General features: G+C 35.0%; 1 long non-coding RNA gene across 1 annotated transcript; it reads right to left on the bottom strand.

Moving 5' to 3' along the window:
* Positions 1-2,101: 2,101 nt before the first annotated feature.
* Positions 2,102-5,162, bottom strand: LOC104091163 (uncharacterized). The gene is made up of 2 exons (XR_685094.4): positions 4,966-5,162; positions 2,102-2,344 (listed from the first exon to the last, which is right to left on the bottom strand). It is a non-coding gene; the product is annotated as an uncharacterized lncRNA (long non-coding RNA).
* Between the last annotated feature and the right edge of the window lie 951 nt (positions 5,163-6,113).

The following is a 6,113-nucleotide window of genomic DNA, read 5'->3' as shown; positions in this document are numbered from 1 at the left end:
TCCAGAATCACCCAACGGAGCTAACAAAACTATCAAATTCAAACCTGAGGTCGTTTACACATAAGTCATCATCCGGTCGACTTTTCCAACTTAAGCTTTCAATTAAGAGACTAATTATCTCAATTCACCCTAAATTCTCTCCGGACCCGAACCAACTAGCCTGATAAGTCATATAACAGCTATAAAGCACAAATGGAGCAGTAAATAGGGGAATGGGGATACAACTCTCGAAACGACCGGTCGGGTCGTTATATCCTCCCCCTCTTATACAAACGTTCGTCCTCGAACGGGTCTAGAAACATACCTGGAGTCTCAAATAGGCATGGATATCTGCTCTGCATCTCCCGCTCGGTCTCCCAAGTATCCTTCTCCACGGGCTGACCTCTCCACTGCACCTTCACTGAAGCTATATCCTTTGACCTCAACTTCCGAACCTGCCGATCCAAAGTGGCCACCGGCTCCACAACATAAGTCAAATCACCATCCAACTGAACCATGTTGATATCCAAAACATGAGACGGGTCGCCGATATACTTCCGGAGCATAATAACATGAAATACTGGATGAACACTCGACAAGCTAGCTGGCAAGGCAAGCTTGTAAGCCACCTCCCCAATCCTTTGAAGTACCTCAAAAGGCCCAAATAAACCGAGGGCTTAACTTGTCCTTCTTCCTAAACCTCATAACACCATTCATGGGTGAAACCTTCAGCAGAACTTTCTGCCCAACCATGTAAGCAACATCATGGACTTTTCCGTCAACATAACTCTTCTGTCTAGACTGCGCCGTGCGAAGCCATTCTTGTATCAATTTAACCTTGTCCAATGAATCCTGAACCAAATCTGTACCCAAAAGCCTAGCCTCACCGGGCTCAAACCAACCCACCGGAGATCTAAACCGCCTCCCATACAAAGCCTCATACGTGGCCATCTGGATGCTCGACTGATAACTGTTGTTGTAAGCAAACTCCGCGAGTGGCAAAAACTGATCCCAAGAACCCCCAAATCAATGACACAAGCGCGTAGCATATCCTCCAATATTTGAATAGTGCGCTCGGACTATCCGTCTGTCTGAGGGTGAAATGTTGTACTCAACTGAACTTATGTACCTAATTCTCACTACACTACTCTCCAAAACTGTGATGTAAACTGCGTGCTAAGAGTTGTTCCTAAACCTTCGAATCACTATTCCACCTCACCACACACATACCTGGGGGTGATCTCACGTCACCATATTCTATATAGGCATGACAACACAACATAACTGAAAATCATTAATTTAACCTTAGCCCAAAAACCTTGGAGCCCAATATCTAACATCCAGAATTCTTTTCAAGACCCGAATCTCATATCTACACATTGTATAAGTCTGAACAAGCTGTATCAAGCCATAACCATAATTCAGATATAATCACATAACATACCACACAACTCGCATACTCGCAGCACCATTCTCGATCACAATAACTACTCAAAACCAACCCGGTACTGGTATCACTACAAGAAAATGGGGCTTTAGCGAGAGGAAATCTGGTCATTAAAAGTCCAATTTCGGTCGTTATAAGTTAATAACGACCGAAAAAAATCTGGTCGTCACCGGTCGTTAAAGGTCCCGACGTTAAAAGTTAACGACCGGATTATAACCGGTCGTTAAAGGATCTTTAGCAACGACGTAATTTTCGGTCGTTATACATGCTTTTTAGAGACATGATTTTTCCCTCGCTAATTTGTTATCCAGTCATTAAAAGTCTTTAATAAAAACAATGTATTATGTCAATTCGAGTGCTTTTAGCGACCGATATTCCCTTCGTTAATTGTATAATTACTTTTAATAACCAATTTTCTCTTCGTTAATAGTCATTTATCTGTTTGAGAAGCCTGTCGTTAAAGAGTTTTAATGACCACATTTTTCTTCGCTAATATGAAAATGTAATAAATATAATTAAAAAATTTTAAATTATATGAATAGTAATAATTATTTATATGCTTTCATACATGCTTAACAACATTGGAAAATAAACCAAATACTTGATATCTTGTTAATACAAAAAACTAAAGTATCATATTTACGAGAAACCAATCCAAATTGTAACAAACCCATCTTGCTAAAATAATGAAAAGTAAAAATAATGCCAACCCAGATAGGAGACAACTAGAAGCATAAAGTGAGGTGAGTTAAGCATCATTTTAAATAATTCCTAAAAAGAATAAAAATAAAATGGCAGCATATATATGTACATAAGACAGTGTCTTTAAACCATCGATGACGAACCAAAAACCTCTTGAACTTCAACTTGCTCTACACTTTCTTCAATTATAGGTTCTTCAGATTTTAAATTTTTGATCTGTTAAAATAAAAAATTTATTTGAGTTTAGTATCAAAGAATAAATAACTAAAGAAGAAAATAAACACTTTAAAGGGAAAATGAACAGATAACACCTTAAATTATCGAATGCACAGATAGATAACCATATTCACGAGAAGTAAGTTGACTAGCCAAAGAAGTGATAAGTTCAATTAAATTCTAGCCAAGTACCAGACTAACTTATACTAAATTACGCAATCATTATTGGACCCAAAATATACTTTTTCACCTTTCCAAAATTTTCCTTGACACAAAACCAAAACAAACGTCATGAATCTTAACCAATGTTCCTGGATACCATTTGGCAATCTGCCTCCAGCTTACGAAAAAATGAACTAGTACTTATTAAAGGGAGAACAATGACCAAGCATTTAAGCAAAGAAAACCTTAAGTCCGTCTGCAAGGTGGCTAGTGTAACATGTCTTTCACCACAGTGCGTAATTTTTTAATTTATGATTATACGACTGGAGGACTCCGTATAACATTCTAAGTTTTAAGTCTTGAAGCCATATTCTTTAAAAGTGTGGAGATATTAGATAGAATAGCAGATTCTCCATAATAGTTATAATAGTTGTAGCATTTTACTAGTAACCATAATAACAATAATTATAACAACAACATACTAACCAACAAAGCTCGCGATTTTATCATCAAGAAACAAACAGAGAGAAATAAAAAGAAGGCAACAATTCAAATGGAAATAAAGCTAGAAGCTAAAGTAGAAAATTATAGAAAAGAACAAAGAAAAGTAGAGTACCCTTTAGTTATTTCAAGAAAATTGCAGGCTCAGAGCTTAAGTGATATGACAGAATTGTCCTGCTTTGTGGGTATTCTAGTTTTTACTAAAAATGGTGAGGTAGAAAGAGAGATAATAATAAGTGTAACAGGAAAGAAATAGAGATAAGATCATTGGAGAGAGAGAGAGAGAGAGAGAGAGAGAGAGGTGCAACGCCAGATAAAAAAAAAGGAGCAGACATCGGCACATTACTTTAGCAGACAACAACATATATCTAATGTAAAATCTCTCCAAAAGTCCTTTATCTCCTGGTATGTTAGCAAGCACAAGTGCACCATGTACATAATATTTGAAACTTCATTCTTGCTTAAATTCACTTGTTTCATTAACTATGTTTTTATTTATTCATAAATGTTAATGACATAAAGAAAAAATTCACATGAGCGTTGCAATATTTTCATCATAGAGTAAAATAGGATTTTCAATTACTAACCTATTAAATGATTCAATCTATGGATCACTTGAAGATGTTGATGAAGGCTGATCAAACACTATCTTTGCATGTTGTGTGTATTTACTCCCTAGCTCATCATATTTACTCTCTAGCCCTTCCAAACATCCTTTTAGTGATTTATTTTCTTTTACAGTAGCATTCAACTATTCCAACAATGCAACTTTTGAGGAGTTACCACCTTTCAACTCCTTAGCTTTTCCAAAAAATAGTAGTGCTTCTGCAATCTTCATTTTAAACGAATATGATACAGATATACAGTACAACTGAAGAGAAAGAATACTATAGAAGGAAGCATGTGATAAAAAAGGATTGGAGGATTTAAGGTTTAACAAAATACTTCACCTGAAGCTTAACTTTTATGTCCAAAACCATATGTTCTTTACTGATACACCACTCACCAATATTTTAAGTAAAAAGTGCATTCTTAATATTCATACAACAAGACGTGATTTTCTAATTGTTTCAACATCTGATAGCACATAGCACGTGAACAAAGTCATCACTTACTTCAAGTTCTCTGTTAACATGATTCTTAAAACTAAGGGACTCTAAATATGGAGTCTAACTCATGATGTAGTACTTAAAGCAACACAAATAAGGTCAAACTAAACTCCAATTAGCAGAATTATCAGTATAGCTTCACTTATATGTCATCATGTTGGTAATAAATCTCATCCATGATTGTATAGCAATTCAGTGAAATAGTATATTTTTAAGCTCTTTGGGGTAAAAGAACAGAAAAACTTATCATTAATTTTATTAAAATCCAATGGAAACACATAGGTCACAGAAAAACATTTTCAAAACTAAATACAAACAAACCCTGTAAATTCTGCTTAAGATATAACTTTGTTAGTTTTCCTTTACTCTTTCTCTTTTATAAGCTATAGAATAGTTAATTAGACCATAACTATGATACATATACATATCGACATGGTTTTTAATGGAAGTGGATTTCTCCTAATTTTGCTTCAAAAATAATTAATAATTTTGAAGACCATAATTTAGACTTCTCATGCAATAATAGTCTTGTTCAAGAATAGTAGAAGAAATAGGGATGCTAAAACGGAAACAACAGAAAAACTGAATGTAATTCAAAATCAAACCCAGTTGAAAAATAATCTGCTCTATAAGAGAATACACACAGTTGACATATAACGAGCAATATTCAATAAATAAATAAATAAAAGCAACTCCTCTACATTCATCAGCAATGTTAAAATCTGAATATAATTATAAAATTGTAGTACATGTAATTATAAAAAAAACCAATACATGAAAAACAAAAAGATAATTGGAGTATAAAAAAGGTACCCAATTTCACAATAGTACTACAAGATTAGAGCTTACCTTGAGAAGAAGAAGAATGAAACCCTAGGTTGTAGAGAGGAACACAAGGCTTAATACTTCACAGAGTTTCAACTGCTCAATTTCACGTATACCCTAGCTTTGTAATTCCTATGATAAAAAGAAAGAAAAGTGGGAAAATTATGGGTTTGGGCAAAAAAAGAGGGAAAAGTGGCGTGAGTGGGCTGATGTTGGGCAAAAGATAGGGAAACGTTAGCGTTATTTTTTTTATTTTTTTTAACGACCGGATTTATGAATTTTAAGGACCGAATATTTTTTCTTTGTTAATATTAAACTAAAAATTAATTTTAATGACCGGAAAAAATGTGATCGCTATTGATATACCTATAACGACCGAATTCATGTCCCTTCGTAAAAAACTGGTCGTTAAAAGTCAAAATTCTTGTAGTGTATTAAACCCCATATCAAACAAAACATCGTTCTAAAACCTTTGTACACTATTGATAATGAAAGAAACACACGGAATCTCATAACCCCTTATCAGATTAAGTAATGGAGCTTTCTTGCCCCAACCAGAATCATAATCACCTTCTAAGATGACTTTCAATATTATCCTCCCAATATACCGTAATAAAATCTGATAGTACCCATTCTAGGTCCAATGACTATATATTATTAAACACAATTATCCCACTGACATGCCACACCAATAAAACTCAAGCCACAACTGTGCAACCTTGTACCCAAAATGGAAGATGTCTCAAAGTAGAGAACCGTATTGCAAGTTCAACAAGCACCACCACAATTGCAATGCTATAATCTCATTATATATAGTAGAACCAAGACACAAATTTAATAACAATAACCATCTCTTCTAGGGCTCACATTAATATCACTCGCACAGATAACTCACGTACTATAGTATCAATATCTGGACCCGCACAGACAACTCACGTGCCAATAATATAATCTGGCTGGCATGGTCACAGGCCTCCAGTCAAAGCATATCATACAGGAGCTATCAAATAAGTACACATGTATATTATAAATGAATTATGCTTATCATGCTCTTGGACTGGTATAAATAACACGCCATAGAGTTGGCAGGTGCAAAGTGTGCTATCTCCACCCAAATCGGCAAGTTAACGCAGAAATAGTAACTGCCCAATTTATTTAGGGAATTAGCCTCT

This window comes from Nicotiana tomentosiformis, chromosome 12, assembly GCF_000390325.3.
Source record: "Nicotiana tomentosiformis chromosome 12, ASM39032v3, whole genome shotgun sequence".
Classification (NCBI taxonomy): domain Eukaryota; kingdom Viridiplantae; phylum Streptophyta; class Magnoliopsida; order Solanales; family Solanaceae; genus Nicotiana; species Nicotiana tomentosiformis.
The sequence above is the reverse complement of the archived record's forward strand: the minus strand, read 5'-3'. Positions and strand labels throughout refer to the sequence as shown.